Raw genomic sequence first — 12,824 nt, forward strand, 5'->3', positions numbered from 1 at the left:
GGGTCTCTGGCTGCAGGGCCTTGGGGGTTGGCACACTGATGGGTGGGGGCAGATCCCAGGGCCGTGGCTAAGGGGCCCAAGGTGTCTTACAGCTGGTGCTGGCCTGCTGGTGGGCAGGGCCAGGACCCATAGGGTTCTGGGGCTGGATGGCGGGTGGGCTGGGTCCTGACACAGCAGGCTACAGGGCTGTGGTGGTCCTGGGAGGTCCTGGGACTGATGCTCGCCCACTGGTGGGTGAAGCCAGGTCCTGGGGCTAGCGCTGGCCCACTGGTGGGCAGAGCCTGGTCCTGGGGTCTCTGGCTGCAGGGCCCAGCAGTCCCAGAGCTGGTGTCAGCCCACTGGTGGCCAAGGCTCAGGTGGTCCCAGGGCTAGTACTGGTGCACTGGTGGACGAGGCCAGGTCCTTGGCCCTCTGGTGGACAGGGCCAGGTCCTGGGGCAGCTGTGGGCTCAGTGGATCTTAAGGCAGCAGGCCTGCTGGTGGGTGGGTCTGTGTCCCTACCCACCCAGGAGGTGTCCCAGTACCGGTGCTGGCAGGTTGGTGATCAGGTCCGGGCCCCGGTGTTAATGAGCTGGAGGGAGGATTCCACAATGGCGCCTGCCAGCACCAGTGTCCACGTAGTAGAACGAGCTCCCCCAGATGGCTGCCTCCAGTATCTGTGTCCCCAGGGGGAGTCCCAGATGCCTCCTGACCCTCCAAGAGGTTCTCCAAGATCAGCATGTGGGTCTGACCCAGGCTCCTTTCAAATTATTGCTTCTGCCCTGGGTCCCGGAGTGTGTGAGATTTTGTGTGTGCCCTTTAAGAGTGGAGTCTCTGTTTCCCACAGTGCTCTGGCTCTCCCAGAAGTAAATCCCGCTGGCCTTAAAGCCAAACGTTCTGGGGGCTCATCTTCCTGGTGCAGGATCCTCGGGCTGTGGAGCCCAATGTGGGGCTCAGACCCCTCACTCCTTGGGGAGAACCTCCACGATTATAATTATCCTCCCGTTTGTGGGTCACCTGCCCAAGGGTGTGGGTCTTGACTATGTCATGTCTCCAGCCCTCCTACCTGTCTCGTTGCGGTTCCTTCTTTGTATCTTTAGGGGGAGAGGATCTTTTCAGCTGCTCTTCCAGTCTTTCTCATCAACAGTTGCTCTGTCAATAGCTGTGCGCCCACAGGAGGAAGTGAGCTGCTGTGCTGTGTTGGCCACTCCTCTTAATCCATTTTTTAAAGATCATCTAAACGGACAGATAATCTCCGACAATGTGTGGACAGACCAAAACTCTAAGTATTTTTGGTCACGGCAAATTAAGACCATTGAAAGGATGCACAGTTTTGACCCCCTATGGGTTTCACATTTCAGACGATTCTTAGTGATTTATCACTGTTCATCTCAGAGGCTAAATTGATCATTTATCAGGTTCCTACTACGTGCCAGGCATTGTGGATACAAAGACAAATAAACCTTAAGAAGAAAGGATTGAGCTCCTTGGGTCCGACAGGGACTTGAGTCCAGGCTGAAGTTGTCAGACTCGGCAAATAAAAATAACACGAGGCCCAGTTAAATTTGAACTCAGGTAAACAAAAGAAAAAAAATTTAGTATAAGTATGTCCCAAATATCGCATGGAACAAGTATTCACTGTCTGTCTGAAATTCAAATCTAACTGGGCCCCCCGTGGGGTTTTTGGGCTGTTTTGGAAAGCAACCCTAATCCAGGTTTTTCTTCGGTCTGCAAGAAAGGGCGTTAGCCCAGAGACCATCTTCAAAGCAAGCAGTAAAAGGAACAACCACAGACAGTTATTTTGTCAACTCTTCATTTGTTTCCGTCAGAGGACAGAAACTGCTCATCCTGACTAACCCTTCATCAGGTAGCCTCACTAGCCATTTGGCCACATAGCACACTGCCCTTTTTTTTTAGAGCAGTTTTAGGTTCACAGCAAAACTGAGAAGGTACAGATTTCCCATATAATACCTTCTGCCCCTTCCCACCAAATCACCTCCCTATTATCAACAACCCTCACCAAAGTGACACATTTGTTACAAGTGACGAACGTACACAAACACACCATTATCACCCAAGGTCCAAATTGACATTACAGATCACTCTGGGTGTTGTACATTCTATGGATCTGGACAGATGTATAATGACATGTATCCACCATTATAGCGTCATACAGAGCAGTTCTGCCGCCCTAAAAATCCCGTGTTCCACCTGTTCATCTCTCCCCACCCCTCCAACCCTGGGCAACCACTGATCTTTTTGCTGTCTCCATAGTTCTGCCTTTTCCAGAGTGTCATACAGTGGGAATCATGTAGCACGTAGCCTTTTCCTATTGGCTTCTCTCCCTTAGTAACATGCATTTAAGTTTCTTCCGTGTCTTTTCCTGGCCTGATAACTTGTTTCTTTTCAGCAATGAATAATACTCCATTGTCTGGATGAACCACAGTTCATGTATCCATTCACCCCTGGAAGGGTATCTTGGTTGCTTCCAAGTTTGGGCAACTATAAATAAAGCTGCTATAAACATTCATGTGCAGGTTTATGCATGGACATAAGTTTTCAACTCCTTTGTATAAATGCCAAGGAGTGTCATAAGTTTTTAACTCCTTTGGGTAGACACCAAGGAGCACCATTGTTGGATCATACGGTAAGAGTACGTTTGGTTTTGTAACCAAAGAAACTGCCAAAGTGTCACGCAAAGTGGCTGCGCCGTGTTGCATTCCCACCGGCCGTGATGAGGGTTCCCGTTGCTTCTCATCCTCGCCAGCACTTGGTGTTGTCAGTGTTCTGGATTTTGGCCATTCTAATAGGCGTGTAGGGGTATCTCACTGTTGTTTCACACTATACTTTTTCCTACAACTACTGTGGTATTCGTTTAGGGTAAAAGCTAATCTGTCATTATAACAATAGGGGACCAAAACTGGCAAGACCATCCTCCATGGAAAACGTCCATCTCTAGGTCCAAGGTATCTGCTCAAATTGCTACCATTTACCTGCTAGTGGGAAGGAGCGGGGGAAAGATATAGGGCAACTAGTCTTCATTTTAAGGACAGGACATGGAAGTGACACCCATCACTTTTATTAGCCTGAACCGACTCACACGACCACTCCTAGCTGCGTGGGAGGCTGGGAAATGTATCGATAGTTTATAGCCACATACCCTGCTACTATTCTAGGGGACTGCACTGCTAAAAGGAGCAGAGTGGATGGGGAGGGGGCAGTCAGAAGTCTGTCAGAACTTATCACTTGGTCATCAGGTATTACGTGTGTAATTATTAATCTCATGGCTCTGCTCCCCCACCTGGATTGTAAGCTCCATGTGGGCAAAGATGTCTAACTCGCTTGTCACTCTGTTTCCAGGGGCCCAGGATGCTATCCACAAATATTTATTAAATATTAGAAGCGAGGAAAAGATTGAGGAAGAAAAGGAGAATTACCGCCCAAGGTCTTTGCCCTCCAGCAAAGACCCCACACCCTGGGGCAGGCAACCCACAAACAGGAGGATAATCATAGCTGTGTGCCTCCTGAAGCAGGCGCTCTGTAGGGCCCTACCCTGGGGTCTTCTCACTGACTGTCAAGCTCTGTTCTCGTCCCCTCTCAGCCTGGGCCTGCCTGTCTCTGGGCCCTCTGCTCTCAGGCAGGCAGGCCCCCGAACAATGCTTTGTGGTTCTATCTGTCCACGTGTCCACACGGGCACTTGGCATAGTTCACATAGGACAGGCCAATGCCCAGCTGACACCCCTGCTGCAGAATCCTCCCCTATAATTACCACATCTGCTTCACATGTACCCACCCACCTCAGGGAAGCCACTGTAACCTCCTCTCCCCTCCCCTCGTATCACACAAGATCCTACTTTTGTCTTGGGCTACTTGAGTGATAGAGGCCAGATTCCATCTCTGGATAAGGGACTGAGCAGCTCTCTACCTCGGGGCAAAGGACCACATCCTCAAATGAATGCTCCTTGCTTCAAATGGACTGACAAGATACCCAAACCGGCACTTCATGTGTTGGCATTCTAGACTCGATGGAATTATCCAGTCGCCTAGAATAGCTGCAATGATTGAGATCTGAGACAACATTTGAGCCTTTAAAACACTGTGCAACTCAACACAGACAGTAAACGTTTGGAGACAGACAGTTTTAGGTTCATGTACCACTCAACCTCTTACTAGCTGTGCAACCTAGGGCAAATGACTTAACCTCTCTGAACCTCGATTTCCTATCTGTAAAACATGAACAATAATAGTACCTACCTCATAGGGTTTTGTGAGGATTAAGTAAGCTATATATTGGGCTGGCTAAGAAGTTCGTTCGTGTTTTTCCCAAGATTTTACAGAAAAACCCAAACGAACTTTTTGGCCAACCCAATATTTTATGTAATGTCTGGTTCTGATGTGAGTGTGAATTTTTTTAATGGACACAAATTCCTTCCCACTCCTCCTGTGAAGAGGTGAAGGACATGTCTTCTCCCATTGAGTCTGTGGACTTGTGGCCACTTCGGCCACCAAAGTGCCATGCAAGTGCCCTCCGTGGCTAGGTCAGGGAAGGCCATCCAGGTTCTGCCTCCCCTCGGGGGCTCCCATGCAGGGAGTCTGACTAACCCAGCTCATCATGCTGGAGAGTCCACACGTAGACGCTCCAGGGAACAACCCGGCGCAGCTCTTGGTGCTCCCAGTGGACAGCCAGACGTCAGCCACGTAACGGAGCCTGCGTGGACACCTAGCCCAGTAAATCCTGCAGACGACAAGCATCTGACTGCAACCTCCGCAAGAGCCACGCAGCTGAGCCCTTTCCAGATTCCTCACCCACAAAATCATGAGCGAAGTGAAAGTTTACACCAGTTTATACCAGTCTATGAAGTGTTAGGGCAGGTTATTATATAGCAACAGCAACCAGAACAACGAGCAACAGGAAGTGCTAGCAAATATTAATACTGGGCTTCCCTGGTGGCGCAGTGGTTGAGGGTCTGCCTGCCGATGCAGGGGACACGGGTTCATGCCCTGGTCCGGGAAGATCCCACATGCCACGGAGCGGCTGGGCCCGTGAGCCATGGCTGCTGAGCCTGCGGTCCGGAGCCTGTACTCCGCAACAGAAGAGGAAAAAAAAAAGAATACTGACGCAGCTTCTAAATCCCATAAGCCCTAGAATCGAGCCTCCAGCTTTCCATGGTGTGAATACCCCAGGGTGTCACAGTTCAACCCATCTGGCTACACTTAAGAGTTCCCCCTCTTCAGAGCCTGGTTTCTTTCAGTTCTCTGCTAGGTTTCCTGTCTAACTTCTAGATCAAGACAGTCTGAATAAACTTTAGATAAACACTTAAAATTATTTCCTGGAAGCTCACCAAACCAAACATGTGAATCCTCCCCCGTCTGCACAAGTGAAAACAAGTTATATAATTTCTGTTTCCCGGGGTGGAAAGGGCTATGCAAGACACAGAACACTGGGACTGCTGCCTGTCGTCTGGAATCGCATTTTAAATAAATAGACGAAGCAAACTGCACAGAAATGATGAATAATGAAATAGTAGGAGTAGAAATTAAAGAGCAGTGGGAACTACAGGAGCTATTTCTGTCCCTCACTGAGAATTCCTAAAGGCTTAGGCTAGGTGTTTATTTCTCAGGGAGCGGATTATTTTTAACGGCTTTGAATATGACGCCTCCATGACACCCATTACTCCCAAACGCCTGCAACGTACTTCTCAGATCTAACCATCACTGCAGGGTCGAGGCTCACATTGAATGTGTGTGTTTTTCCTTCAGCTATTTTAAGTGTTCCATCAGCTTTCTCAATTATTTATGGAATTCCTTCTCTGATGAGGAAGTTATTTTCTGTAGAAACTGGAATTATTTTACATTCCACCTTTTTCCTCCTTTCTGCTTTCTCCACTGTCACAACACATTCCAGTCCATCCATTTAGCACGGTGTCATCTGGGATGGCATGAGGATCTTCCTGAAGATGGATAATAAACAGAGGTCAAATTTGAACAGGAGGAACATCATGTCCGTGGCCATGCCTTCTTCTACTCCGTGCCCTAAGGGTATCTCGTGGCATGTTTAAGAAACGTTTTGCAGATGTGTAAGTATTTTTAAAACATACAGGATTCTGAAATCGTTGTGGCAATCACTATTTTTTTAAATGCACGCGAATATTTGGAAAATTAAAATTAGACAGTCGGTGCTGTGGTGTCCTGCTGCCCACACTTGACTGATTACCAGAACCACATAGTGATTTTGTAAAAGTGCAGACTCCTGGATTTTGCCTCAGAAAAATGGAAAAAGAGACTCTGGGAAAGGGGTTCAAGAATTCATGTGTACCCTAAAATCTTCCCAGTGATTTGATGGCCAGCCAGCTCCGAAAGCCTCACCCACCTGCATCTACGCCCTCCATAAAACGTCAAGAGGAAGGAGCTGTAAGCAAGCAGACAACAGATGAGTCACAGGACTGAGGTTCACCCAGAAAGCTGCCAGGCCTGGATAGGACTAAACAGAGCCTCCTCCTTCCACTTGTGCAACTAACAAACAAACATCTTTCAAGGATCCAGAATGAATGAATTATAAGACAGCAGGGAACAGAGGAACATGACTTATTCTCTGCCATCAAGAAACTCAGAATCTACTTATTCATTCATTCATTCATTCACCAAGTATTTACTGAGCACCTGCTCTGTACTGGGTACTGCTCCAGACGCTGGTGAAACAATACCTAACAGACATGGTTCCTGTCCTCCCAGGATAATGGTATTTAGCACAGGCTACTTTCCTTCTGTAGGAAGGTAAACAGGTAACACATGAGTTTGACTTTGACAACTTCATTAGGCAGTTCATTCGGCAGAAGCAAGACAGCACCTGTACGAGCCTGACAGCGAGTGTCTCCTTAAATTCTGCAGCCCAGACACTCACTTGCCTTGCCCTGGTCCCAGTTGTGAGGTTCAGAGGTGCCACAGGTGGGATCCCAGCATGTGCAAAGGCAAGAAGATGCTGAAGATTATTCAGAAAATGATGAAGAATCTAGAGCAGCTTAAGTACAGAACGCACAGGGTAGGGGAGTGGCTGGAGAGTCTGCTGTGGCTGAGGGGAGAGTCCAACTGCAGCCTACGGACAGTTGTGAAATTCTTTTCACGTCGGATGTTTTTTCTCTGTCTGTATGACAATCAGATTATCCTTTTGATTTTTTAAAAAGATCACTCTGACAGCAGCTTAAAAATGAGAGAGAGGGGGAAATCCTTGGACCAAGAAACAAAGCAGCTATTACAGTAGTGCCAGAAAAAGGTAATAAACGTTTCAATTGAAGCAATGGCCTAAATGGAAAGAAAGCCTTGGTGCTCAAAGCTATAGGGATGCCGACAAGAGAGGAAAACTCTAGGGCCACCCAAGTAAGGAGTCTAACTATACTCTTCAGTGGAAACACACAAAGAGAATAACATAAACTTGCCTCTTTCATCCTTAGCGCTGCCTAGGATTTTTTAGATTTCTTAAAAAAATTCACTACCACAAACCAGCTCTCACATAGGTTTGTGGTCCAAATACACACTAATTATGTGATAAACACACACACACTCACACACACACCTCAAGTACAGAATTTAATTTAAAGTTACCCCTGGCGGGACTTCTCTGGTGGCACAGTGGTTAAGAATCCGCCTGCCAATGCAGGGGACACGGGTTTGAGCCCTGGTCCGGGAAGATCCCACATGCCAGGGGGCAACTAAGTCCGTTCGCCACAACTACTGAGCCTGTGCTCTAGAGCCCACAAGCCACAACTACTGAGCCCATGTGCCACAACTACTGAAGCCTGCGCACCTAGAGCCCGTGCTTCACAAGAGAAGCCACCACAATGAGAAGCCTGTGTACCGCAACGAAGAGTAGCCCCCACTCTCCACAACTAGAGAAAGCCCGCGTGCAGCAACAAAGACCCAATGCAGCCAAAATAAATAAATAAAAATTAATTAATTAAAAAGTAAATAAATAAAAATAATAAAGTCAGCCCTGGGGTAGCTATACGCCAAGGTAAATGGCAGAAGCAAACACAAACCCTCACTGGAGTAACAGCATCATCCCAGACCTCAAAAAATTCTCATAGATAAAGTTCCAAGGAAAACAAACAGCTCACAGTATAAAAGTACTAAACATGGAGAAACAACATACCACAAGTGAGAGCCAGGAAAAACAACAAACCATATAGTCAATCCCACAAAGACTTCAGATACTGGAACCCTACAATACAAAATGAAAAATAACAATGTTTTACATGTTTAAGGAAAATGACAACTTTGAAAATATGCACCAGGATGCACCTCACAGAGACAAAGAGAGACAAATATAAAATAGAGGTCTGAAGGCATAGAGGATACAAAAGGGTCCAACTTACGTCCACTTGCAGTTTCAGGTGGAAACAATAGAGGCAGTGAGTGGAAGCACTATTTACAGAATTGGTGAAAGACAGCAATCGTCACATCAAGGGGTTTTTTAGAAATTCTCACTGAGACAAAGCAGTGAAGCTTCCGAACACCAAAGAAAAAGAGAAGATCATAAAAAGGGAGAAAAAAATATCATCAACTTAGGAATGGCAATTATAGTTGAACTCAGAGAAGCAAAAATGAAAGCTGACAGTGAAACAATGTATTTAATGTGCATGAAGAAAATAAATGCCAGCCTAGATTTTTATACCCAAAGAAACTTCTTTCAAGAACAAGGAAGAATTAAAGTCAGTTTCTTGAAAGAATTTAGGTCAAAAACTGAAGGAGTTTACCACCAATAGTCCTTTGGTAAAGAAAATTCTAAAGGATGTACTTCAGGCCTAAGGAAACATATCCCTGATCAAAGATCTAAGACTCAAGAAAGATAGTGGTCAAAGATGTTAGTAAACATGTGAGGAAATCTAAACAAATACGAACTGTTTAAAACAACAGTAATAATGGATAATGAGAGAGAAGGCAGGACAGAACTAGAATGCTGAAAAAGAATAACATATAAACTGAGAGAGGATGATGAGAATTATAATATTCTATGATCAATGTATTGTCAGGAAGAAGGCAAAAATATATACAAACTTTAGACTTTGTTAAATAGGCATGTTAAAATATAAATGGTTATGACCAAAATAATATACATAAAACATAAAACTTCTAAACAGGGGGAAAATGGAATGAGATAAAAGGGAACATATATCTTATACAATATGTATACATAATATAAAGGTAATGATACATGATTTTTCCACTTTGTTCTATATCCATATAGATCTATCTATATAAATTGGGAGATTGGGATTGACATATACACACTACTATATATAAAATAGATAACTAATAAGGACCTACTGTATAGCACAGGGAACTCTACCCAATACTCTGTAATGACCTATATGGGAAAAGAATCCAAAAAAGAGGGGATATATGTACATGTATAACTGATTCACTTTGCTGTACACCTGAAACTAACGCAACACTGTAAAGCAACTATGCTCTAAAAAATAATAATAAAATAAAATAAGGATATATAAAGAGACAGAATCAACAAACCTAAAAATCAGTCCTTTGGAAAGATACTAAAATTGTCAAATGTCTGTCAACCCTAGCCAAGAAGAAAGCAGGCACAGATAAAAAAGCACCACAGATAAATCATGTCAAGAATGAAACAGAACAGGTGTTGGCCTTGTTCTCCGCCTTTCTGTTTTTCTGTTTGCAGACACCGCCCTGCTCTCATCAGCCTCCAGCCCACAGTCTCCTTGAGACCTAACACCACGCCTTCAATTAAGTTGCAGAGCTCTAATGGAGAGATATTCGCAAGTTGATGCTGAAATTGCCAAACAGTCTGTGACTATCAAGACCATGTTGGAAGATTTGGGAATGGATGATGAAGGAGATGATGACCCAGTCCCTTTGCCAAATGTTAATGCAGCAATATTAACAAGGTCTTTCAGTGGTGCACCCACCACAAGGATGATCCGCCTCCTCCTGAGGATGGTGAGGACAAAGAAAAGTGAACAGATGATATCCCTGTTTGGAATCAAGAATTCCTGAAAGTTGACCAAGGAACACTTTTTGAGCTGATCCTGGCTGCAAACTACTTAGACATCAAAGGTTTGCTTGATGTTATCTGCAAGACGGTTGCCATTATGATCAAGAGGAAAACTCCTGAGGAGATTCGAAAGACATTCAATATCAAAAATGATTTTACGGAAGAAGAGGAAGCCCAGGTACCCAAAGAGAACCAGTGATGTGAGGAGAAGTGAAATTTTGTGCCTGACGCTGTAACACTGTAAGAATTGTTCCAAATACTAGTTGCAGTGCTCTGTTTATAATTGTTAATATTAGAAAAACAGTTGACAAATGCAGCAGCAAATCAATTTTATTAGTGGAATATTGTCCTCATTGCATGTGTAGTTTCAGTACAGATTCCAAACCTATGGCTGAGTTTCTTCTAGTATGATCAAAAGTTTCTTTTTTCTTTGCTCTGAATAAAACTGAACTGTTGATTCTCTATAGAAAGTGGCATTTTGGGCTTTCCCTCTTTTTGTAAAGCAATTTCTGCCTAGTTTATTGTCCAGTTAACTTTAGTGACTTTTGAAAGTTGACATTGTAAATAAGACAACTTGCAAAAAAAATTAAAAACAAAGGTTATGCCAGTCTCTAAAAATGAGTTGTGGAGAATTCCCTCTTTTTCTTCTTTCTGGAAGATTTTGTGTAAAATTTCAAGGATCTATTCCTTGAAATGTAAAAGAATTTGTCAAAAAAGTTTTGGGGCCTGATATTTCTTCACAAGAAGTTCTTTAAACAAAAAAAAAGGTTTATAGGGGTTTTAGTTCTTGTTCGATTAGTTTTGGTAAGTTTTATTTTAGTAATGTAAACATTTCGAATTTATTGGCATAAAATTAATTATAATACATATGAAGATCCTGAGCACATCTCCTCCCGTGGGCACACCAAAACCACAGCTACATGTAGAACAAGTCTCCCTGAGAACGACCTGAAGACTAGCGGGACAGCCCTTATAGGGATATTAAGAATAAACCATACTGAGACAGGAAGGAGGGGCGGAGACATAATCTAGTCAGGACCCACACCCCCAGAGCAGCAATCCACAAATAGGAGGGGATATCACAAACTCAGAGGTCCCCCCTAAGGATGAGGGGTTTGGGCTCCACACTGGGCACTCCAGGCCCAGGGTGCAGCACAGGGAAGACGAACCCCCATAACTGGCTTTGAAAACCAGCAGGGTTTACATCCAGGAGAGCCTGAGGGCTGTAGGAAACCAAGACTCCACTCTTAAAGGGGTTAAAAGGGTCACACACAAGCTCATCGGCACAAAGCAGCAGGTTAAAAAGAGCCTGGAGCTTTAGCCATCCTGCCAAGACTGCCTCAGAAGCCCCCAACCCATGCCCAGATCAAGCTCCAGCCCTCCTGACAAGGCAGCAGCCCCCCCCCCCGCCTGCCTTGGGAGAAACCCCAGCACACACCCAGCTCCAGATCCAGCCCTCCCACCAAAGCTGCAGGCGCACACGGTCTGCATAGGGACGTGCCTACTCAAGGCCATGCCTTCAAGACGAGGAGAGGTAACTGTTTCACCTACCTTATAGAAACAGACACAGAAAACCAGGCAAAATGAGATAACAAAGTAATTTGTTCCAGAAGTAGAGTCACAGATGTAGAAACAAACATGGTTACCAAGGGATGGGGGGGTGGGAGGGATAAACTGCAAGACTGGGATTGACATATACACACTACTATATATAAAATAGATAACTAATAAGGACCTACTGAATAGCACAGGGAACTCTACTCAACACTCTGTAATGGCCTATATGGGAAAAGAATCTAAAAAAAGTGGACATATGTATAACTGATTCACTTTGCTATACACCTGACACTAAGACAACGTTGTAAATCAACTATACTCCAATAAAAATTTTAAAAAAAAAAGTAATTTGTTCCAAATGAAAGAACAAAATAAAACCCCAGGAGAAAATCCTAATGAAATGGTTGTAAATAATTTATCTGATAAAGAGTTCAAAGCAACAGTAATAAAAATGCTCACCAGGGCTTCCCTGGTGGCGCAGTGGTTGAGAGACCGCCTGCCGATGAAGGGGACACAGGTTCATGCCCCGGTCCGGGAAGATCCCACATGCCGTGGAGCAGCTGGGCCTGTGAGCCATGGCTGCTGAGCCTGTGCGTCCGGAGCCTGTGCTCCACAACGGGAGAGGCCACAACAGTGAGAGGCCCACGTACCACAAAAAAAAAAAAAAAAAAAAAATGCTCACCAAACCCAGCAGAAGAATACAGCAACACAGTGAAAACTTCAACAAAGTGTTAGAAAATATTAAAAAGAACCAATCAGAGCTGAAAAATACAACAACTGAAATGAAAAATACACTCTGAATAGCCAAGGCAATCTTGAGAAAGGAGAGAGCTGGAGGTATCATGCCCCCTGACTTCAGACTATACTACAAAGCTACAGTAATCAAAACAGTATGGTACTGGCACAAACACAGACACACAGATCAATGGAATGGAACAGAGAGCACAGAAATAAACCCACGTTTATTTGGTCAATGAATCTATGACAAAGGAGGCAAGAATATACAATGGGGGAAAGACAGCCTCTTCAATAAATGGTGTGGGAAAACTGGACAACTACATATAAAAGAATGAAACTGGACTGCCTGCCGACACCACATACAAAAATAAACTCAAAAGCAATTAAAGACTTAAATGTAAGACCTGAAACAGTAAAACTTTTAGATGAAAACATAGGCAGCATGCTCTTTGATTCAGCTTAAGCAATATTTTTTTGGATCTGTCTCCTCAGGCAAGGGAAACAAAAATAAACAAATGGGACTACATCAA

The 12,824-nt window shown here is 44.6% G+C and overlaps 1 pseudogene; it reads left to right on the forward strand.

Annotated features, from left to right (window-relative positions):
- The first annotated feature begins 589 nt into the window (after window positions 1-589).
- On the forward strand, window positions 590-10,213 carry LOC137225575 (S-phase kinase-associated protein 1 pseudogene; annotated as a pseudogene).
- The last annotated feature ends 2,611 nt before the right edge of the window (window positions 10,214-12,824 follow it).

The sequence above is a fragment of the Pseudorca crassidens genome, chromosome 5, assembly GCF_039906515.1.
Source record: "Pseudorca crassidens isolate mPseCra1 chromosome 5, mPseCra1.hap1, whole genome shotgun sequence".
In the NCBI taxonomy this organism is placed as follows: domain Eukaryota; kingdom Metazoa; phylum Chordata; class Mammalia; order Artiodactyla; family Delphinidae; genus Pseudorca; species Pseudorca crassidens.